Raw genomic sequence first — 25,555 nt, forward strand, 5'->3', positions numbered from 1 at the left:
AAGGTCTTTCAGTCACTGCTGTGCAGTTTTTACGACACTGTGGTGGCTTCTGCGGTGTTCTATGCCGTCGTTTGTTGGGGCGAGGGCAGCACTGTCAGAGAAAGGCATAAACTTAATGAAATGATTAAGAGAGCTGACTCCGCCCTAGGCTGCCCACTAGACAGCATTGAGGAGGTGGCTGGCAGAAGAATGCTGTCCAAGTTGACATCCATAATGTCCAATCCCTCTCACCACATGCAAGGCACTGTGGAGGCCATGAGTAGCTCCTTCAACATTAGACTGACTACCGCAGGTCCTTTCTACCCATAGCCATAAGACTTCAAAATGCACTTACGTGATTACTGTCATCTTTTTTTTTTTGGTGTGCGATACGGATTGTGGAAGTCTCTTACTAGCGGTCCCACTGACAAGACACTTCACAGGAGCCAGGCGTGCAAAGTTGAACAAAGTTTTTAATGCACATAGATTTTACCCAACTCTTTCTCCCGCAGAACGTGACATTTCAGTCACATCCGTGTCCTTTCTGCCCTCCTGCTCCCGGCTGCTTACTGTTAAAGACAAAAGATGATTAGATTAACACGTACCATCTGCGAAATCTAATCACCCGCCGGCTGTGTCTCACCATCAGTCCATGCCCCGCCCCTATCCGATGGTGCTCGTCCTCAGCACAATAGACAGAGGCGGTCACATTTGCTCCTGCAGGCGCAATGGCCACATCTCCCTTTAAACACATGTTAGTGTTTTTTTGTTTTATTAGATGTTTTATCTATACATATTAGAGCGCAGTATCCAGCATTTATTTAATATTTTTTGTTTTTTATTATGTTTTACTTCTGCTCCTGTATGTAAAAACCGGCACTGCAGCAACATAATTTCCCCATTGTGGAATAAATACAAGTTCTATCCTATCCTATCCTCATCAGTGATGTTGTTGAAAAAAGAGTGAACATAGAGATGCGTCTATAAAATTAATGCGCTGCCGCCGTATGCTTAAGATGAGCAAAATATGTAAATATTGTATGTTATTATTTAATGTGCCTGTTACTACATTACCTAAAATATATACTTAGGCCATGTCCACACAAACACAGATATTTAATAAAAGCATACTTATCTCTGTGTCTAGCCTGTCCACACGCAGACGCACACTTTTGTCTTTAAAAACGCAGATTTTTGTAAACGCTGGCCAAAGTGCAGAGTTCCAGAGTTCCAAAACTCTGCACCGAGCCTATGAGTGTACACGGCACAGACGGAGACTTGTGATGACGTTTCCAAGCTCAACAACACTGCCTTGTTGCTTTAAACCAGTGGTTCCCAAAGTGGGCGGTACCGCCCCCCTGGGGGCGGTGGAAAGATCTGGGGGGGCGGTGAGGAAGAAGGGGGCGGTAGGGGGGCGGCAGTCCGAAGTCGAAGTCAGAAGTTCGAACGTTTGTTTGACGATTTGTACACAACACGTGCAGCAGGACGAGTCAGTGGACGACGCATCAGGGTCCGGTTACCACACGCCACTCTGTCCCAGTCAGATCCGACAGCATAGACTCCATCCCATTAATATTAAGTGTGAGACAATGAAGGTTACTGGTGGAATGTTTATTTACCATTCTATGTTGCTGAAACAGTTAAAACTGCTAAAAAATAAATTGGTTTACTAAATTGGGTTTTATTTGTGAAATACACATTTGTGTTTAACCTTTCTCTTTTCAAATTGCAGCATACCAAATATCAAGAAAGAGGTGTTTGTTTCCATATGTGTCTGTGGGGGGGCGCTAGGAATTCACTGGGGAGCCAAGGGGGCGCCAGCCTGCAAAAGTTTGGGAACCATTACTTTAAACACTCTATAAGATGACTTACTGTAAACATGCTGCTCTTTTCACTCAACAATACTAAAAAAGACACATAAAAATAGGCTTTGCCACACTCCCGCCAGTGCTAATGACATTCAGCTGTTTTGGATGAAATCGCTGTTGGATCTCCACTTGATGGGACAACTTTGACAAGCAAGACTTTTTGCTCGGCGCCATAAGAAAGGTGCAACATTATCTTAGTCCTTGTTTAAGGACAAATCATGAAGTTAACGCACGTGTGTTGCTTTCATTTTTGTAGACCGTGCTCGCGCGTAAAAAGCGACCAATCAACAAAAAAAAAACATGATGGAGCGTCCTCCTTGTAGTGTGTACTGATAATTAAAACAAATATACATTTCATTGCACATATACTATATCCCTATATAATCTATTAAATGCTTTATTATTCCATTAAACATGCAAAAGGGTTTCCTTGGCTTATTAGCTATGCTGATTTAAGAAAGAATGTACACGTCAGTGCAACTGTGCATCACCCTGTTGTTATAATTCTATGAGTGTTTGGTTTAAGCAGCACAGGCGAGTATTTGCTCTTTAATAATGTTCCCAGGGCTTTCTGTACCTGAAGGCTGGTTTTAAAGATAATGTACAGTACATGTCATTGTACACATTAAGTCGATCAAAATAAACATAATAGGAGCTGTTATGCTGCACCAAGTCAGATATTGCTGCTTTTTTCAGGCTTCTGATTGGACAAAATGTGCATGACAGCAGGTGTATGTGTTGTTGTGTAGACATAGACAGTTTTGAAACTACACTTGTGTGGATGGAGATTGTTTTAACCCCAAATATGTGTTTTTGAAACTCTCCGTGTTCATATGGATATACCCTCAGAGCAGGGGTGTCAAACGTAAGGCCCGCGGGTCGGATCCGAACAGGTTTTATCCGGCCCGCGGGATGAGTTTGCCAAGTATAAAAATGAGCCGAAATTTTGAATGAAAGAAACTGCTCTTCTAAGTGTGTCCACTGGATGTCGCAATAGCAATTATTTGTGTCTATGTAGATTATGCTACATATCTACAAAAAATAAGACCACTTGATGTTAGTACATCAGTCGAGGAGAATGATCACACTACATAAATAACATCCTGTAATTTGATTTTTACATTTCTTTTATCTTGATTGAAAATGAACACCAATGGACTGATAAACAATGTCACATAATTTATTCATAAAGTATAAATAACGACAAATAAAGGTAGAATACTATAAACCGCAACATGTTAAGTGGAAATAAAACCCAACATTTTGATATGTACATTTTCAAAATGTGCTTGTCCTATTTTCAAACAAAGAAAACAATCTGAGGCTGTCTTTACTTTTAAGTTATCGTGCTGGGATTTTACCAGTTGGGAGTAGATTTATCTTCATGTGGCCACTGAGCTGAAATCCCTTCATTCATTCACACCTGGTTAGTATATATAGTATTAAAAATACCTGGTTAGTATTTTTGGAGTCCAAAAATACTAACAACCGGTGGAGAATTTAAATATTGCATACAATCTCTATTTAGCAGAATTAAGAAAGACCTGGATTATTAGTGGTGTAAAATTATCATACATTGGTCATGTTCAGGATTTTAGGTATTCATTTACTATTCAATGATTCACTGTCAATAAATGAGTATGGAGCGAAGTCATTGGTCTAAATGACATTTGTTCCATCCAATCATCTGCGCTGTGATCCTTCTTTTGCATGCTGAATGTAAACGTTCCGACACACTTTTTTAGCAGATATATTTCTTACATTTAGCTTGCTTTTCTAACATTTGACACACTTTTCTCACATTTAATGTTGCTCAATTTCATCACATTTACATTTATATTAAATAAATAGGTTATACTTGTATAGTGCTTTTCTACCTTCAAGGTACTCAAAGCGCTTTGACACTATTTCCACATTCACCCTTTCACACATACATTCACACACTGATGGCAAGAGCTGCCATGCAAGGCCCTAGCAACAACCCATCAGGAGCAAGGGTGAGTGTCTTACTCAAGGACACAACAGACGTGACGAGGTTGGTAGAAGTGGGGATCGAACCAGGAATAGGGTTGGGTATTGAGTATCGTTTGGAACCGGGACTAACTTTCCGATTCTCCCGCAATTGTTCAAAAGTTTAAATTTCGATTCCTAGTTTCGATACCCAGTCCGCCGACCGGAAAAAAAGAATAAGTCCGCCGACCGGAAGAAGAAGCCGCTGAACACCAAAGAAAAAGCGCCCACCGCCGGAAGTGTTAGCATAGCCGAGCTTATGTAGCTGAGCGAGTCAGTCAAGCATGGATAGCGGGCGTTGGCGGTCGAAAGTGTGGCTTTATTTTACTAAAAAAAATGAAATATCGGCGGAATGTAACAAATGCGAAAGGACTGTTTCGTACTTAGGAGGGTGCACGCCCAACATGATGAAGCACCTCCGAGTTCATGGAGTACAAATAAATGCGTTTCCCGTCTTCAACGCTCTGCGCCGACCGTCCTCCTCAGCCCCTTCCTCTGGCTCCGGCTCCGACACCCAGCCTGGTACCCCGGTGACTGCACTTCAGTCCGAATCCGGTAAGTAAAACAATATATATGCAATAAGTAATGTGTTTTGTGCCAACATTGAGGCAGCTAACAAATTAGCCCGTGTATTTTTTCATAGACAATTTACAACCTGCTAGCCAAGCTCCGCGATGTGCTCAGCGTACTCCGTTCACCGTAGCGTCAATGGGGAAGATGTCGGAGCCACAGACGGAAAAGTGCCACAGAAATGTCACTGCACACATAGTCAAAAGACTGCATCCCTTTTCAGAGGTGGAATCTCCAACATTTAGGTTAGTTAAGCAATAACGTTAGAGCTAAGCTAATTGATACTGGGCTAAACAGTAACAGCAATATTACATGTTTGTTTATGTTTGCAGGGATATGGTGAAAACTCTCAACCCAAAATACATACCACCTTCCAGGGACTATCCGTCAAACACATTGATCCTAGCATGGTACAAGAAGAATCGGAATCGAGAATCGTCGGGAATCGGAATCGAAACAAAGAATCGGAATCGTTCGAATTCAAACGATACCCAACCCTAACCAGGAACCCTCAGAATGCTGGCACGGTCACTCTTCCAACTGCACCACGCCGTCCCCAAAAGGACTACATACTACATTTTCCTCTTTGGTTCTACAGTAATATACTGTGTGTGCAAAGTGTTAAGTTCATTCAGAGTTGACGTTCAGCTATGCTGGGTTCAGGATTAAGCAAAGTCAGGGAAGTGCTTATCTACTGAATCAGCTCAATGTATCAGCTACCAGCAAGTGAAATTAACTGGGAATGACCCTGACCCAGTTTGTCCATTAAGAGTTCAACCTCTGACAGTTTAATCACTTGTAAATACTCATTCCACAAAATTTAGTAGCCGTTTTCCATATACCATACAAAACAAAAAACAGGAAACATACTATTAATCGAAATATAATATCTAAATGTTGTATTTAAATCTAAATGTCACATTTAAACCTTAAATGTAAATATAAATGTTATAGCTAAACCTAAATCTTAAATATATTTATATAAATATTACATATAAATGTTAAATCTAAATCTTATGAGGGGGAACTGCACTTAGTTGGAAACTTTGCCTATCATTCATAATCATTAGGAAAGACATGATGATGATTTTTTTTTTAATGCATTGTAAATATTAAGTAAATGTAAATAAAAGTCCGCTTAGAGTAGAGCCTATGGGAGCTCCACCATTACCTATAAAATTTGATAAATAAAAATTCAAAAAGGGCCAACATCTTGAATATTAACCAAGTAGTAGTGATATTGTTATTATAAGCGCTAACGCAGACAAACTAGAGCGGTGACATGATCACTTCCTGTGTTGCCGATGTTTACATCATCGAGCGGTCTGCTGCTTCCTTGCTTCCTTTGAATTTAATGTAGATCATGAATCATGCCTTTCATCTGGAAAATAGATAGCTGAGGAGATAATCCAGTAGTTGGAACACTTTGACAACCATTTAGGACCTGGAACTGGTGAGAATGACAAGAAACATGCTTGTACCGCCCCACCCCGCTTCTTCACGGGAATTATGAGACATTGTTCGTCTAAACGGGAATATATGGAAACATCCTAGCAGTTGGCATCCTAATGATAGTGCCCCTTATACAGTAAGTGATTTTTATTACCTTTGTTGGCTCTAATATAGTCTGCACTAAGCAGTGATCAGTGATGTTGAAGAAAAAAGCGAACGTTGTGATGCGTTTTTTTAAATATGTATACTCAAATGTGCCCATTAGTACATTACATATATACTTACATCATGTATGTAAAACCTTAATGGAGGTGTTTGGATGTTTTTTTAGGGGTTCTATTATGACAATCTGTCACTTCATGTCTGGTTATGTTTCCTTAATTGGTGTTTGTTTCCTTGGAGCACTCTTATTTTTGTTCCAATTCCTGCATGTCTCCCTGAGCACTCGTCTCTCTCACCTGTCCCTGATTGGTAGCCTGGCACACCGGGTTGCAGTTGCCAATCAGGCTGTTATTTATCCCTGCCTCGACTGTTTGTCAGTGCTCAAAGATTAATTATGTTTAGGACCTTTTGCGGTATGCATGACTCCTCCTCCTACATTTTGTATTTTGAGTACAATAAAAGACTCTTACCTGCAAGTCGTCCTGCCGTTTCCTGCATCTTGGAGTCTCAACTACTGCAGCCATGTGAGTTCCTCACATCTATGGGCAGAATTACCGTATTTTCCGCACTATAAGGCGCACCTAAAAACCTCAAATTTTCTCAAAAGTTGACAGTGCGCCTTATAATCCGGTGCGCCTTATATAGGGACCAATATTGAGCCACAACAGGTCTCGCAACTGCGGTAAGCAGCCACCGACTTCATTTTCCCCCGTAAAAGAAGAAGCGCGCTTCTACTACGGTAAGCAGCCGCCAACTTCATTTTCCCCCGTAGAAGAAGAGGCCCACGGTGCATGCTGGGATATATGACTGCGGGAGGCGTGCCGTTTCTGTGTGTTTATGTAAAGACCCCAAAATGGCTCCTATTAAGAGACACGCTTACGACGCAGAGTTTAAACTCAAGGCGATCAGTCACACAGTAGAAGACGGGAATAGAGCAGCAGCGAGAGAATTTAACATTAACAGGAGCGACACTGACTCGTGTAATGACGACTTTGACGAGACGGAGCATGTTGGATGTCGTATTATCCCAACTGTTTGATTCTGTCAGGACTCAGAATAAGGAGTGAACCCAGATGCAGTGAGGAAGTTCCAAAATTAAGCTTTTATTTTGAAATTACTTTTTTACCTCCAGAGCAAAAAGTATTTCGCAAGAATTAACAATAATTACGCGGAAAATAATTCCGGAAAAAGGTAAATCAAAATCACTCCAAAAAATAGGAGGAAGTAACTAACAAGAGAATGAACTAACAATAAAGTCGTATTCAATGTAACAATAACATAAAGCGCTCCAACAGGAGGAAAACACAAAAGGAACTATATATGTACACTAAATATGAATTAACAAAAAATCAATCAATCAATGAGACAAAAAATGTAATTTAGAGAAACACAAAATCTCACCAACTAAGTTGGACGAAGGATAACAAAGGGCGCTCGAAGGAGAATAAAACAAACTCAAAATTACTGCAAAATGATTTCTCGATTAAAAGAGGAAAACCAGGAAAAAGGCAAGACAAGGATATCAACATGGACATGTATGCTAGAAAGACACGTAAGCACGAGACGATCTGGCACAGGACAAGAGGAGGCATGAGCTTAAATAGGATATGAGGATAATGGGAAACAGGTGGAAACAATCAAGGGTCAGGGATGACATCAGACTGGTGACACAAGAGGTAGGGCCCGTGATCTGAAACAAGAGGATTTGCTCTTCAAAATAAAACATGTAAATCACAAGACAGAAAGACCAAGACAAGACTTCCCTCACCGCGGTCTGACAAATTCGGACACTGAAGAAGAAGAATTTGAGGGATTCGTGGATGAGGAATAACTTAATAAAGTGAGCTTTACATGTTTATTTTGTGTGTTGTGTTGTGTGACATTATTGTTTGAGCAACGTTGAGTTATTGATATATTATGGCTTTGTACTATTTTGAGCGTTACTATATTGTGATTGCACTAACGTTTGATTTACCGTAACAGTATCAGACTGTTTTTTACATGTTTATGGAATCGGGGAAAATAATATAACAGCTGTTTATTCATTTTGGGAGTGAACGGAGTTGTCAGAACGCTGGTTTGTAATCTATCAATAAAGTTTGACTGACCTATCTGACTGTTTTGTTGACATTCCCTTCAGCGCAGCTCCATCTAAAGGATGCATAACGTAACCCCAGCCTCTACTATAGCGTCTATTCTATGCGCCTTATAATGCGGTTCCCCTTATATATGAACAAAGTTTTAAAATAGGCCATTCATTCAAGGTGCGCATTATAATCCGGTGCGCCTTATAGTGCGGAAAATATGGTAAATGGCTCCCATAGGCTGCATTGTAAACCGACTTTTGATCAAATGTATTTAATATTTACAATTAATTAAAAGAAAATCATGTCTTTCATAATGATTGTGAACGGTCTACAAAATTCCCAAAAAGTTACCCTTTAAAATCTATACTAAAATGTTAAACATGAACCTGAATGTTAAATTTAAACCCAAATGTTAAAGGCCTACTGAAACCCACTATTACCCACCACGCAGTCTGATAGTTTATATATCAATGATGAAATATTAACATTGCAACAAATGCCAATACGGCCTTCTTAGTTTACTAAATTACAATTTAAAATTTCCCGGGAGTTTCGTCTTCGAAACGTCGTGTAATGATGACGTGTACGCAAGACGTCACGGGTTTTTAGGAAGTATGAGCGCTGCGCACACACACAGCTAAATGTCGTCTGCTTTAACGGCATAATTATACAGTTTTTTGGAGATCTGTGTTGCTGAATCTTTTGCAATTTGTTCAATTAATATTGGAGAAGTCACAGTAGAAAGATGGAGTTGGGAAGCTTTAGCCTTTGGCCACACAGACACACGGTGATTCCTTGTTTAAAATTCCTGGAGGTGAAACTTTCCTATGGATCAGAGTGCGGTCAAGCGAACATGAACCCCTACCGAATGTCAACCAGCAGGTTTCGGTGAGAAATTTGTGGTTAAAAAGTCAGTTCTTAGCGGAGAAAAGCTAAGCTTGTGCCGTCCATAGCTGCCGTCGACTCCCCTGAGACACTGCGCGTCAAGACACCCCTGGAGACACCCTTTCGACTATCAGGTACTATTGAACTCACTAAAACACTAGCAACACAATAGAAAGATAAAGGGTTTCCCAGAATTAACCTAGTAAATGTGTCTAAAAACATCGGAATCCGTCCTAATGCAATCGCGTAATTTTTTTTTTTTACCCTTTTTTTCTTTTCTAGTCTGTCGCTATCAACATCCTCAAACATGAATCTTTCATCCTTGCTCAAATTCAAATTAATGGGAAAATTGTCGGTTTCTCGGTCCGAATAGCACTTTTTGTTAGAGGCTCCCATTAAAAACAATGTGAGGATGTGAGGAGCCATCAACATGTGACGTCATCGTCTGCGACTTCCGGTAGAGGCAGGGCTTTTCTCTTAGCACCTAAAGTTGCGAACTTTATCGTGGATGTTCTCTACTAAATCATTTCAGCAAAAATATGGCAATATCGCCAAATGATCAAGTATGACACATAGAATGGACCTGCTATCCCCGTTTAAATAAAAAAAATCGAATTTCAGTAGGCCTTTAAATCTAAATCTAAATGTAAAATTTATATATAAATGTTAAATATAAATCTTAGTCCAACCTCCATGTGACCCTAAGCAAAATTTGATTTTGGGGCCGTCAATCGACTTAGGGGCTTTCTATTTCTGCCAATATTATTGATTGTTGATCATTCACATACTTACTATAAACCTATTGTGGGTCTGGCAGTGTTGTTTACATTATCCTATTGTTGGCCTGAAATATCTTTACATACGACATATCATTTATAAATACATGGTGGTGGTGGCCCAGTTAAGAACACAAATAATAAAAACCCTGTTTCCATATTAGTTGGGAAATTGTGTTAGATGTAAATATAAACGGAATACAATGATTTGCAAATAATTTTCAACCCATATTCAGTTGAATATGCTACAAAGACAACATAGTTGATGTTCAAACTGATTAACTTTTTTTTTTTTTTGCAAATAATCATTAAGTTTAGAATTTGATGCCAGCAACACGTGACAAAGAAGTTGGGAAAGGTGGCAATTAATACTGATACAGGTGAGGAATGCTCATCAAACACTTATTCGGAACACCCCACCGGTGTGCAGGCTAATTGGGAACAGGTGAGTGTCATGATTGGGTATAAAAACAGCTTCCCAAAAAATGCTCAGTCTTTCACAAGAAAGGATGGGGCGAGGTACACCCCTTTGTCCACAACTGCGTGAACAAATAGTCAAACAGTTTAAGAACAACGTTTCTCAAAGTGCAATTGCAAGAAATTTAGTGATTTCAACATCTACGGTCCGTAATACCATCAAAAGGTTCAGAGAATCTGGAGAAATCAGTCCATTTAAGTGGCATTGCCGGAAACCAACATCGAATGACCGTGACCTTCGATCCCTAAGTATCCCCCCACTGTATCAAAAACCGACATAAATCTCTAAAGTATGTCACCACATGGGCTCAGGAACACTTCAGAAAACCACTGTCAATAAATACAGTTCTGTAAGTGCAAGTTAAAGCTCTACTATGTAAGGCAGAAGCCATTTATCAACAACATCCAGAAACGTCGCCGGCTTCTCTGGGCCCGAGATCATCTAAGATGGACTGATACAAAGTGAAAAAGTGTTCTGTGGTCTGACGAGTCCACATTTCAAATTTTTTTGGGAAATATTCAACATCGTGTCATCCGGACCAAAGGGGAAGCAAACCATCCAGACTGTTATTGACACAAGGTTCAAAAGCCAGCATCTGTGATGGTATGGGGGTGCATTAGTGCCCAAGGCATGGGTAACTTACACATCTGTGAAGGCACCATTAATGCTAAAAGGTACATACAGGTTTTGGAACAACATATGCTGCCATCTAAGCACCGTCTAATTCATGGACACCTCTGCTTATTTCAGCAAGACAATGCCAAGCCACATTCAGCACGTGATACAACAGCGTGGCTTTGTAAAAAAAAAAAAAGAGTGCGGGTACTTTCCTGGCCCGCCTGGAGTCCAGACCTGTCTCCCATCGAAAATGTGTGGCGCCTAATGAAGCGTGAAATACGACAGCGGAGACCCCGGACTGTTGAACGACTGAAGTTCTACATAAAACAAGAATGGGAAAGAATTCCACTTTCAAAGCTTCAACAATTAGTTTCCTAATTTCCCAAACATTTATTGATTGTAGCTGAGATAGGCACCAGCACCCCCCGCGACCCCAAAGGGAATAAGCGGTAGAATATGGATGGATGGATGTTAAAAAGAAAAGGTGATGTAACACAGTGGTGAACATGCCCTTTCCCAACTACTTTCGCACGTGTTGCAGCCATTAAATTTTAAGTAAATTATTATTTGCAAAAAAAAAAAAAATTAAGTTTATGAGTTTGAATATCAAATATATTGTCTTGTAGTGCATTCAATTGAATATGGGTTGAAAATGATTTGCAAATCATTGTATTCCGTTTATACTTACATCCAAAACAATTTCCCAACTCATATGGAAACGGGGTTTGTACCAATGCAATAATAACACAAATAATAGCAATGGATTAATGATGTCCAGGGTGCAACATATACTTTCTAATTTCAAAATGTAGAACATTCTCCTATAAGAGAGGCTTTGAATTGAACGTTGTGTCCTTGGGCAGGACACTTCACCATTGCCCCCGGTGCCGCTCACACTGGTGAATGAATGATGAATGAATGATAGGTGGTGGTCGCAGAGGCCGTAGGCGCAAACTGGCAGCCACGCTTCCGTCAGTCTACCCCAGGGCAGCTGTGGCTACTGATGTAGCTTACCACCACCAGGTGTGAATGAATGATGGGTTCCCACTTCACTGTGAGCGCTTTGAATATCTAACAATAGAAAAGCGCGATATAAATTTAATCCATTATTATTATTATTATTATTAGTATGTGTGTTATGTGTGACTTTATTTGTTGGTTATAGATAATTTACACCATGAGTGAGAAAAGTTGTTTGAATTGGGTTGTATATGTTGATGCTGTGCTCTCATCACATGTCAATACACTTTTGGTCCTCAACTAGTGAGTCCATTGATCATGACACATGAAGGCATTAATGTATGTATAGTATTACCCCAAAGAAATTTACCATGCTATGAATTCAGACAAAAGCCATCTGTGGGGCAGTCTTGTAAGCTTGTGGTGTCTAGTGTATTAGTAGAGTGGAAAAACAAGCTGACTTTATTTATATGCTTATTTGTGTTTCATTGTAACCATTAACTCCTCTCTGAGCTGCCACCTTATCGTGGCAGAGGAGTTTGCATGTCCCAATGATCCTAGGAGCTATATTGTCCGGGGGGTTCTATGCCCCATGGTAGGGTCTTCCAAGGCAAACAGGTCCAAGGTGAGTGATCAGACAAAGAGCAGCTCGAAGACTTCTATGGAAATAAACCAACTGAGACTCAGTTTTCCCTCATCCGGACGCAGGTCATTGGGGTACCCCCGCTGGAGCCAGGCCCGGAATTGGGGCACGATGGCGAGCGCCTGGTGGGCTCACCACTCATGGGAGGAGCCATGGAGGTTGGGTGCAGTGTGAGCTGGGCGGAAGACGAAGGCTGGACACTTGGCGGTTTGATCCTTGGCTTCATAAAGTAGCTCTTGGGACGTGGAATGTCACCTCAGTGGGGGGGAAGGAGCATGAGCTAGTGCGCGACGTGGAGAACTTCCGGCTGGAGATAGTCGGACTCACTTCGACGCACAGCAAGGGCTCTGGAACCAGTTCTCTCAAGAGGGGCTGGACTCTCTTTCCCACTAGCGATGCACGCAGTGAGAGGCGACGTGCTGGGGTAGTAATTCTTGTTTTCCCCCGGCTCAAAGCATGCACGTTGGAGTTCAATCCGATGGATGAGAGGGTAGCATACCTCCGCCTTCGGGTGGGGGGGACAGGTCCTGACTGTTGTTTGTGCTAACGCACCAAACAGCAATTCAGAGTACACACCCTTTTTGGATACACTCGAGGGAATATTGGAAAGTGCTCCCCCAGGTGATTCCCTCGTTCTACTGAGGGACTTCGACGCTCGTGTTGGCAATGACAGTGAAACCTGGAGAGGCGTGATTTGGAAAAATGGCCGCCAGGATCTGAACCTGAGTGGTGTTTTGTTATTGGACTTTTGTGCTCGTCATAGATTGTCCATAACAAACATCATGTTCAAACAAAAGGGTGTCCATATGTGCACTTGGCACCAGGACACCATTTTAACGGAGGGACTGCTAGCCAGGACAATATTGATAGAGCCATTGCAGCGTATGTGCTAGAAGACATGCAGGCTATTTCTACGGTGGAGTCACACGCTTTCAGGCAGCTAATTAGTAGTAGTAGTAGTAGTAGTAAGTAGTAAATTGTACTTATATAGCGCTTTTTCTCTAGTGACTCAAAGCGCTTTACATAGTGAAACCCAATATCAAGTTACATTTAAACCAGTGGCACTGGGAGCAGGAAGGTAAAGTGTCTTGCCCAAGGACACAACGGCGGTGACGGATGGCGGAAGCAGGGATTGAACCGGCAACACTCAAGTTGCTGGCACAGCCACACTACTAACCAAGCTATACCGTAATCAGCATGATAGCAGGCGTCAAATGGCAAATGGCACGAAAACATGTTCCAAGTTCCTGGACACAGTGGACAGTGAGTACATAAACATGGAAAGCGAGCTGAAGAAAACACTCCAAACTCTGCCTCTGCTCATCATTCATCACTGAAGGTACACAGACTCTGTAAATTATCTTATATACTCTTTCAATCTGGACTTCTAGAGTGTTTGCTTATCACATCACTCTGAATATATTGACTATAAAGTTCACAAACATAAAGAGGGATCCTATTTTTCATTTTTTCTAAACTATAACACTGGGAAAATGCATAGTGTTCTGGGCTTCAGTTCAGTGTTGATGTCCTGAAGACATGATTTTATTTCAGAATTTCTTGAGACAAAAAAACGCCTAGTTCGGCGTGTGTATGTGTGCTGTATATAATGACATGACATAAAATCATGTCATGTGTGCTTTCCTTGGGTGAAACCAGGTTTACAGCTATGTTGTGATATGTTATTATGTGGTTTGTTACGTATGTATGTTATGTTGCAGATATTTAAAATAGGTTTGTCAATTTGTTCTGGCCTGAAATAAGTTGGCCCATTGAAACATATCTTTGTCTTTGTGTGTTGTACGTAGACCACGTTGCTTGGCAGAATTCAGTGATGCAAATGCATGTCAAGTTTATCAACACATTGTATTATTCGTCAGTGCAATAACAGTACTGAAATGAAGGCTAAAAAGGCATTAAAGGGAGCCTTAACAAAATCTAAAAAAAAGAAGTAACTAAATAGTTAGTTTTCGTAGTAACACATCACTTTTCGGTGTAATTAACTGAGTTAGTATCAATCAATCAATCAATGTTTATTTATATAGTCCTAAATAACAAGTGTCTCAAAGGGCTGAACAAACTACAACGACATCCTCGGTACAGAGCCCACATAAGGGCAAGGAAAAACTCACACCCCGTGGGACGTCGGTGACAATGATGACAAAGAGAAACCTTGGAGAGGACCGCATATGTGGGCAACCCCCAATCCCCCCCCACGACCCCCCCAGGGGACCGAAAGCAATGGATGTCGAGCGGGTCTAACATCCTATTGTGAAAGTCCAATCCATAGTGGATCCAACATAACGGTGAGAGTCCAGTCCAAAGTGGATCCAATATAGTAGGGAGAGTCCCGTCTATAGGGGAGCCAGCAGGAAACCATCCCGAGCGCAGGGGGATCAGCAGCGGAGATGTCCCCAACCGATACACAGGCGAGCGGTCTATCCCGGGTCCCGACTCTGGACGAGCGGTCCATCCTGGGTCCCGACTCTGGACAGCCAGTACTTCACCCATGGCCACCGGCCCTGTCCCCCCCTTCCACAAGGGAGAACGGGACAGAGGAGAAAAAGAAAAAAAACGGCAGATCAACTGGTCTAAAAAGGGGGTCTATTTAAAGGCTAGAGTGTACAAATGAGTTTTAAATTTTGAAATAAAGTAATTCGTAACTATAACTAGTTACTGGTTTGCAGTAACTAACCCAACACTGGTCCTGGATCATAATTTTCCTAAAAGTAATCGTTTTTGGCTCTCACAAAGTCTGCTGATTAGCATTGTTGTTAATAGGGAAGGGATCTTTGGTTCAGAGCGCGACGTTACTCGATCATGTGACTGGCTTCCTCATTATCTCTCAAAATGGCTCAAGAATCTCAGTGAGATTGATACTATCCATCCGTCAATGTTTTACCGCTTGTTTCTTTTGGGGTCGCAGGGGGTGCACTATCCCAGCTGCACACGAGCAGAAGGCGAGTACACCCTGGACAAGTCGCCACCTTATTGCAGGGCCAGCACAGAATTTTGATCATATTTATTTATTCGCAAACTTTGGAAGTCTTTTGGTGTTATAAATCAGACATATACGATAATAGCTTCAATATAAAGGCAACTTGTTATCCTCTCTACTGGTACTTTAACACAATGTAAATAAAAGTGTTCTCTTGGTGGCCTCTTAGTGGCTGCGGGCCCCGAATCAGCCGCTTAGTTTGCTTATGGCTTGGGTCTAGGTCACAATACGCTTGCAGAGTTTTATAAAGCCAACTTTATTAAACTGTTGTCCAGAATACAGGAAGATTTTGATCGCTGGTCCTTACTTAAATTTTCTGCAGTGCTGGGTGGTCCTGTGGCGGCCGACTTGGGTGGGGTGGCCTGGTGCGGGTCGTGCCGTGCTCTCTGGGGGTGGGGGGAGGGCTCGTGGGGGCCCGGTTGCTGGTGGGGCGGGGTGGTCATCCCGTCCGGTTGCGGGGAGTCTCTAGGACCCCCGGGAGGGGCGTCCCACCTTTCTGCCCGTGTGGGGGGTGGTCTCTCGCTGGCTTGGGGTCTGGCTGTCCGCTGCTTCTCCCGTGCCCTGTCCTCTGCCAGGCGCGTCTGTCTGCGGCCTGCTGCTGGCTCTTCCAAGCGGCATGGTGGGTCGGGCTCTGGGGTTCCCGTCGCTTGCCGGCCTGGGTGCGTGGGGCCGGTGGTCCCTGGTTCCCTGGGCATCACACCTGCTGTTTGGGTTGGGCTCTCTGGGTGGCTGAGGCCGTACTCTGGCTCCCACGCGCACTGGGAGTCAAATATATTGCACATACAAATACACATACTCACATACACAACGTTATACATACATACATACATACAAACAAACATACATACATTGGTACCTACGCTCCCACATACATACACATATACAGTACATACCTACATACTCCAAGTTCGTCCATCCACATGCACATTCACGGTACAAACATACATACAAACATACTGTACATATACATTTACTGTACAAACATTCATGTACACATTCTGTACATATACAAGTACATATACATACATACACTCATGCACATAATCACGTTTCATCAAACATATATTAACGTTGTTGCCCTAGGGTAACTGGGTAACACATGGCATATTGACAAAGCTTAACTCATTGTTACTATAACAATCTACAAGATTAATTTAGGTTGCCTCTCCCTCTTCCCCTCCATCTTTCGGTATTCCTTTTTTTTATCTCTAGTTATCGTTATGTATATGTATTGTTGCATTTGAACAACTGTATTGTTGATAATAGAGGTAAACTATTGGTATTGTTCATTATCAATAGCGCTATTTCTATTGGTATTTGTATTGCTCCAGTTGTAGTGTAAAAATGCTCATTGTCATTTTTATATTATTATTTATTTCACTAACTGCTTCTTTGCTATCACTTTTACGATTATATTTGTACATATCGTATGTGCTGGTGTTGTTCTATTGTTGTTGTTTTTGTTATTGTTGTGTTTGCTGTTGTTGTTTTTGTCTCTCTGTCTAACCCCCCTCTTATCCCCACAATTTCCCCCTCTGTCTTCCTTTTTTTCTCTTTCTATCCCCTCCTTCTCCAGCCCGGCTGCACCAAATGATAATATAAGTACATTTAATAAAGTCAAATTTAAATAAGGCAACAAGAAAAGTATCCTACACTTCTCTTTAGTAAAGTAAATCTGAACAGCCGATATGGGCATCTCAATCAACTATATGATTTGCCTGAGAAGCTGGACAGGACCAGAAAAAAAAGAAAATCAAATAAAGTAAAATAAATAAAAAACTCGCTGGATCGGTTCGCAGCCGAGTGTGAAGCGACCGGAATGAGAATCAGCACCTCCAAGTCCGAGTCCATGGTTCTCGCCCGGAAAAGGGTGGAGTGCCATCTCCGGGTTGGGGAGGAGACCCTGCCCCAAGTGGAGGAGTTCAAGTACCTAGGAGTCTTGTTCACGAGTGAGGGAAGAGTGGATCGTGAGATCGACAGGCGGATCGGTGCGGCGTCTTCAGTAATGCGGACATTGTACCGATCCGTTGTGGTGAAGAAGGAGCTGAGCCGGAAGGCAAAGCTCTCAATTTACCGGTCGATCTACGTTCCCATCCTCACCTATGGTCATGAGCTTTGGGTCATGACCGAAAGGATAAGATCACGGGTACAAGCGGCCGAAATGAGTTTCCTCCGCCGTGTGGCGGGGCTCTCCCTTAGAGATAGGGTGAGAAGCTCTGCCATCCGGGAGGAACTCAAAGTAAAGCCGCTGCTCCTTCACATCGAGAGGAGCCAGATGAGGTGGTTCGGGCATCTGGTCAGGATGCCACCCGAACGCCTCCCGAGGGAGGTGTTTAGGGCACGTCCAACCGGTAGGAGGCCACGGGGAAGACCCAGGACACGTTGGGAAGACTATGTCTCCCGGCTGGCCTGGGAACGCCTCGGGATCCCCCGGGAAGAGCTAGACGAATTGGCTGGGGAGAGGGAAGTCTGGGTTTCCCTGCTTAGGCTGTTGCCCCCGCGACCCGACCCCGGATAAGCAGAAGATGATGGATGGATGGATAAAAATAAAAAATTGTACAGTGGTTTGTGTGAACTTTGTAAAATGGATGTACTTCCGAAATGTTCCTATTTGTTCTAGTGTAAATTATTTTTTCTCCCTTAGTCCTTCTTTCAAAAATTAGATAATCAGATTTTACACATTATTTGGAATAGGAAAACTCACATGTTACGTAAACAATATTTACAAAGACCCAAATAGTCGGGAGGATTAACACTACCAAATGTTATGTTTTAGTACTAGACTAGTTATGGAGGCTAACTCAACTAAACCATTACCTCTTAGGGCTCTGGTTCGCTCTCCTATTCAGGCTTCTACTTCCGCTTTAACATAAAATCCAATCTTAAAAACCTCGTTCAGACTTTAGTTTCAGTTCAAGTGCTATTTTGGTTTACATACTATTTCTAGTCTTGCACACATCACTGCTTATCATGTTTTCCTTCCCTCTCTTGTGGATAGAGCCTTTTAAGATGGTCAAGTTTGGGGATCAACAACATTAAATATTTTTACATTTAACACTTTTGCCTCTTTCCAGCAACAATGTGATGAATGTTCACTCCCTAATAAAAAAAATGTTTTATCTATCTACAGATCTGCAGTTGTGTTCGTAATACTTTTCCCAGGTTTCCAAACTTAACGACTGTCACAGTTTTAGATGCTTTTTTGACACCACTACCGACTTTAAAAGGATCAAATACACATATTTATTGTCCATCCATCCATTTCCTACCGCTTGTCCCTTTTAGGGTCGTGGGGGGTGCTAAAGCCTATCTCAGCGGCATTCGGGCGGTAGGCGGAGTACACCCTGGACAAGTCACCACCTCTTCGCAGGGCCAACACAGATAGACAGAAAACATTTACACTCACACTCACACATTAGGGCCGATTTTGTGTTGCCAATCAACCTATCCCCAGGTGCATGTCTTTGGAGGTGGGAGGAAGCCGGAGTACCTGGAGTAGAACCCACAACATGCAAAGAGAACATGCAAACTCCACACAGAAAGACCCGGTGCCCGGGGTCAAGCCAAATTTGTACCCAGCCGAAATAAGTGCTAAGGCGGGGTGTGCGCATGCGCGCTCCTGCGCAGTCCAGTGCGCCGGGCAGTTTTTTGGCAGGGCAGCGTCATTGACAAACTAACGTGTGTTTAGCGAGAAAGAGACCATCCTGTCCAATACCGTCATGGAAGAGGACGACTGCAGCAATGTCAGTGGGAACAACAACTCAAGGCCAAGGGCGAAAACTTACATGGTATGTATAATATTTCGGAACTTTCTAACCCAAATGCTATGTCACACTGTTGCTGTGTCTTACTAGTACTTAGACGTGGCCTGCCTAGACTACACTGTCTACATCATTCATGTATTGACTGTTGTACGTCTTGTATACATAGCCCTTGGCATACGTTTCAATATGCACAATAATGTACAGTACAATATGCTACAATGTATCTTTTTCATGATTTTGACAGGCTTCGGTTCAGGATGAATTGCATAACATCAAGTCAGGCAGACCCCCACCTGAGATTGAGAACCTTGACAAGGACACAAGAAGGAAGAGGCTGCACACTCTGGCCGTATTTGCAAGAAAGTTTGAATACGAAGGTGAGATACTGTGTGGTGTTGTAATGTACTCTGTAGGATACAAGACTGAATTTATTTTACTTGTTTAGGCCCTACTGGAGTTATATATCATTACCATCTTAAACTTAGGCTAGCTATGCGCTTAAAGTAAGGAAGCAAACTCCACTTAGGCCCTTGAGTTAATCATCACCTTTTAGAAAGATGAATTGAGTTAATCATCACCTTAAAGAGGCCAAGTAGAATCTATTGGCTTTAAATAGAGGAGCAATAATCAACAAGTGCAATTAATTTAAAACAGGCCCTGTAGCTAATTATCAGGTGCTGAAAAAAAAAAAAATAATTAAATTCGTTCTTATGCCTGTCTACATTATATGCTTAGTTTAAAGTGCATTTCTTTTGTTTATAGTAAATGAATTGGTTACACACCTGCATGTTTACTTGGTTTTGGTAAATAAGACAGGTTGAAACCAAGTAGTTTACTATTAGGTAGACTGTCTCATACTCTGAAGGGCAAACAATGTGAGCCTGAGATGTTGGATCAGCACAGGTGAGCTAAATGACATATTGATCAAGGTTTTAATAAGGAAAGACAAGACTGCACTTACATGTACTAATAGACGGTTATTGTTCTTGCTTTAGCTATTACAGACACACTGTATCATGTTCCCACGCCCAGCAAGAAAGCAGAGACTGAACCTCAAAGAAAAGTGAAAGTCTTGTTCACAAGGGCTGATGTTTGTGAATGCAAACTCAGATTTTCGCTGTTTTCTTTTTATTGCAGGTAGAGCATGTGCTTGGAGACATTCATGGCAGGGGAACAAATGGTGGGCACATGGGGGAAAAACGTACTCAGGCCAATATTGCAGAACGATTCTACTGGCGAACAATAACAGAAGATGTCAGAGAATGGGTAAGCTTGAATTGTAATGAATTACTCTCTCTGCATGTTTGGTTTCTAAATAATCTATGTTGCTCACAAAAGTGAATTATGTTGCTTCTTTTTTAGATTGCAACTCGTCCACAGTGCCAGAAGGTGCATGAAATCAAGACGATGGTGCCTGAACTGAAGCCAATATATGTGAGTATCAGTATACTGTCGCTTGGAATCCACCTGTTTCCATTTCTCCCTTTACATACTATGTACTTTGTCTTGATTAAAGTCTTCATTCCTTTTCTTTGGTCATCTTTTTGTATTGAAGGCTGAGGAGCCATGGAAGCTAGTAGGCATTGACCTGATCGACCCATTCAAGGAAACAGCAGAGGGCTTCAAGTATGTTCTCACAGGCACCTGCTTGTTCTGTAAGTGGGTTGAGGCAGAACCAATCAGAGACAAGTCAGCCGAGGGTGTGTTTCAAGGTCTAATAAAATGGATTCATTGCTGGGGAGCACCACTCAAAATTCTCAGCGACAAGGGGAAAGAGTTCAATAACAAGGTAAGCATAGTTTCATGCAGACACAGCCATTTAGCAATCTTTTATTGATCTCTTTACTGAATGTTCTCCAAGAGTCATATTAGTGTTCTTTTCAGAAACTCAATGACTTAGTCTTTGAGAAGTTCAACATCAGGCATCTTGTGACGGCAGCTTACCACCCCCAGACAAATGGCCAAGATGAGAGAACAAATGGAACACTTAAGCGCCATCTTTCCAATGTATGTAAGGAGTTAGACAGTACTGTATATGTTACAATCATATGTTTGTGTTCCATAAGTTTCACTCATTTTCCTATCATTGTGTATAGATGGTGAATGAGCAGTAGAATGACTGGAACTAGTATGTTGAACAGGTTTGCTCGGGCATCCGTTCCAGCTACAACAAGTCAACAAAACATACGTCATTTGAGGTGATGATTGGGCGAAAGCCACACTTCCCATCAGAGCTTCCAGAGGGAATTGATCACGAGTCGATCAGCCACACTGACCCTGCACCAAATGAAGTTGCAGAATATGTCAGTAACACACAAGAAAAGCAGTCAGCAGTCCATGATAAAGTTAGTAAGCATTACTTCTCATTACTTTAGTTTGAGGTTTCAATAAAGTTGTTCTTGGACTTTAAATAGACAGCTTGCCTTTATACTCTCAGGTGACAACCAACAATGAGGCTGCCAAAGAAAAACAAAACAAGTACTACAAGCTAAAGCACATGAAAGGATTCAAGTCATACAACTTTGCTGTTGGCCAACAGGTATATACAGATTGCTAAATGTTCTGCCCTAACATTATGGGAAAACAAAGTTTAGTGGAACTCTGCTGTTCACAAGGACAGAGCTTACAGTATTCTGTATAGATTGTCTATTATAAGTAATGTTGTATGATTTCTCTTTAGGTTATGAAAGCTAACCCCAAGAAGCTTGGGGGTCGCAAGGGAGAGAGAATGGCACCAGACTGGCTATTGGGGTATGAGATCACTGAGCTGACAGGACACTAAGCAGTTCTCAAGAACAGCAAGACAGGCCAAGTGTTAAAGAGTATTAGTCTGCAACACCTCAAGCCTTTCAAGCAAACTCCACCTTCATCTCAACAGTCACCTTCTAACCTTCCTTCAACACCAGCACCAACAGAATTATCTGGACTCTCTTCAATCAATCAATCAATCAATGTTTATTTATATAGCCCTAAATCACAAGTGTCTCAAAGGGCTGCACAAACCACTACGACATCCTTGGAGGAACCCACACAAAGGCAAGGAAAACTCACAGCCAGTGGGCAAGGAGAACTCACACCCAGTGGGACGTCGGTGATAATGATGACTATGAGAACCTTGGAGAGGACCACATATGTGGGCAAACCCCCCCACTAGGGGACCGAAAGCAATGGATGTCGGCGGGTCTAACATGATACTGTGAAAGTTCAGTCCACAGTGGATCCAACACAGCCGCAAGAGTTCAGTTCAAAGCACATGATGGCTGGACCTCTACCAACCCTATGTGTGGCATGTCTAAACTGGGTGACTTGTCATTGTCTGCTCACCAGCCTGCCAAGAGACTCTGTTGACTTGTGACATTGAGTGAGACTAGTGCTCAACTTCTGGACAGCAATACAGACTGGTTGAATGATGAAGTCATTAACAAGGTACAAAGCATGCTGGCTTTGCATTTTCTGCATGTTGACAGTTTACAAAGTGTGAGTTTGCTTGAATCGTGTGCTCAACAGGCAACTATTGGCTCTCCAGACAGACAGTGGGTTCAGATTCTGAACACAGGACAGCACTGGGTGACAGCCAGCAACATCATTTCACAAGATACTGTACAGGTGTATGATAGTTTGTACAGCAGCAGAGCCTCCAAAAAGACAAATCACAGCTCTCTGTCCTTTCATACATGTTCTCCGAAAACAGCCAACTGACAATTCAGTATATGAATACTCAGAAACAGAAAGGAACTTCTGATTGTGGACTCTTTGCAGTAGCTGTGGCCACTGCTCTTTGCCAAGGACAGGACCCAACTTCACTGTTGTTTTGCCAGGGCAGCATGAGATAACACCTCAAGTCTTGCTTTGAGACTGGGTGGCTAAAACCTTTACCATCAAAAAAAGGAATGTGTCCATCAAGGTTAAAGCACAAGAGACAATTCAGGTAAGCTACTGAGGACAATGTAAAAAAATATGTAATTAGGGGAATTTTAAGTTTAAGTTTGAAGTTTCGTCTACCAGAGCAATTCTGTGTCTTGTTTTATATAGGAAAAGAACACCCAAACAATTGAAAATAAACCAATAATCTGGTTCAACAGATTAGAAACTATGATAAAAGAATACAGGGCCTACATGCTTTGTCCACTATTTTTAAAAGCTTAACTCACCAAAATTAAAACTACTGATCTTATTTGTTTCATCCTGCCGTTTCTCCATATTTGATAGCCTAAGACAATATATATCACAGTAACTTTGGTATGATACGTTTTTTCTTTTAGCTAACAATATCAGCAAATCCAAGTTTAACTAATGAGTATACCTCGTATGCACTCTCACTGAGGCCACAGGGGCAATTATTTGGCAAGCCGTCCCATACACACCGTATACAATAGGGTGGGCATATATTTCGCACTCAAGGCGCTAAATATATGCCCCGACACGCTTGGGCACTTATTTTGCAGCGAGCACTTATTTCGCTTGACACCGGGGATCGAACCCAGGACCTTCGTATTGTGTGGCACATGGACTAACTCTGTCCTACCGTGCTGCCCATCCTGAGTCAACTAAATCACTTTGGGAGGCTGATTTAGGAGTGACAAAAATCTGAAGAGAGCTCGACAGAGATCTTTAGAATAGTTCATAAATCTTCTATGGCTAAGACGTGTGATGGAATATTGGTATTATGCACTGGCATAATACCAATATTATGCCTATGCATTTCTACATTTCTGCCAGTGGGTGCTCGGACGGGCCGTAAATCCGACGGTACTTTTATGAGCTTGCGCGGTTTTTGCTTAATGGTGAGAAGGAATTTGCCATCAATCCATCGTGGGTGCTCTGCATTGTCCGTGGGTGCTCTGGCCCCGAAGCACCTACTTGCCAACCTTGAGACCTCCAAATTCGGGAGATTGGGGGGGATGTTGAGGTGTGGGGGCTAGGGGGTAGCGGGGGTGTATATTGTAGCGTCTTGGCAGAGTTAGTGCTGCATGGGATTCTGGGTATTTAGTCTGTTGTGTTTATGTTGTGTTACGGTGCAGATGTTCTACTGAAATGTGTTTGTCATTCTTGTTTGGAGTGGGTTCACAGTGTGGCGCATATTTGTAACAGTGTTAAAGTTGTTTATAGGGCCACCCTCAGTGTGACCTGTATGGCTGTTGACCAAGTATGCATTGCATTCACTTAAATGTGTGTGTTAGAGCCCCATATATAGTGTGACTGGGCCGGCACGCTGTTTGTATGGAGGAAAAGCAGACATGACGACAGGTTGTAGAGGACACTAAAGGTAGTGCCATAAAGGCACGCCCCCGATAATGTTGTCCGGTTGGAAATGGGTAGAAATTCAGTTGGAAATGGGTAGAAATTCGGGAGAGTGGTTGCCCCGGGAGATTTTCAGGAGGGGCACTAAAATTTGGGAGTCCCCCGGGAAAATCGGGAGTGTTGGCAAGTATGCCGAAGCACCCACGAGATCGTTGCACATGGTATTATGTGATCTGTGTCAACAGTCTCCAACTAACATAATACCGAATCTTCTAAACGGACTATTTGACGTAGCCCCTCTGTCATCTTCTTTTTTGAGTCTAATGTTGACCATTAGACTCATTGTGCTGGATTGGAAGGCCGCAGCGACTCCCTGCAGCAGCCGCTGGATTAGAAATATTCTTTGTTTCTTTAAATTGGAGAAAAGTATGAACGGTTGTTTTAGGAAGTTTCAGGAAGTTATGGGGTGATTTCCTAAAACCAGTAAAAGGGACTAATCTCACATTTGACCTTGATGGAAAAGTAATTGAAAGGTCAATAATTGATTAGCCTTTTGTCTGCTTTGTGTATTGCTGCACCGTGTTGAGGACATTTAGGAGTGTAGTTGTCTGTGGCTTCATTTCAATATTTGCCTGAAATTATTTGACTGATGCATATTTTTTATTTTCTTTCAAGATAATTATTTTATTTAATTTTATATATGATTTGTTTTGGGTTATTTGTTTGGGGGAGAAAAAAAAAAGAACATTAGACAAGTGTTCGATTGTAATGTTGGACAATGTATGTTAAAAATCCAATAAACAAAAGTTATAAAAAAAAGTCTTAATTCTAATCATCAATGTTGAATCTAAATCTTATATGTAAATGGGAGTGCTAAATGTTAAATCTTAAATGTAAATGTGAGCGCTAAATCTCTCGCCAAGTGTAAAGATAAACATTTATAGAATGTCAATAATCCACCAATCCTCTCAGCCGCAAAGTCGCGCCCAAATCTTTGCCTCTCAGTGCCCGGCACTCCTAAATCTTTCTTACTGCAGAAGAAGGCAACATGACAGATACTTGAT

The 25,555-nt window shown here is 42.0% G+C and overlaps 1 long non-coding RNA gene across 1 annotated transcript in view; it reads right to left on the reverse strand.

The window, feature by feature from the left end:
• Nucleotides 1-461: 461 nt before the first annotated feature.
• Nucleotides 462-25,555, reverse strand: part of LOC133569985 (uncharacterized) — a 37,768-nt gene continuing 12,674 nt past the window's right edge. Inside the window, exons 2-3 of the long non-coding RNA XR_009810006.1 lie at nt 623-721; nt 462-548 (exon numbers count right to left, since the gene is read on the reverse strand). This is a non-coding gene — a long non-coding RNA (uncharacterized LOC133569985). The remainder of the gene's footprint in view (nt 549-622; nt 722-25,555) is intronic.

Source organism: Nerophis ophidion, linkage group LG02 (assembly GCF_033978795.1).
Source record: "Nerophis ophidion isolate RoL-2023_Sa linkage group LG02, RoL_Noph_v1.0, whole genome shotgun sequence".
Lineage (NCBI taxonomy): Eukaryota > Metazoa > Chordata > Actinopteri > Syngnathiformes > Syngnathidae > Nerophis > Nerophis ophidion.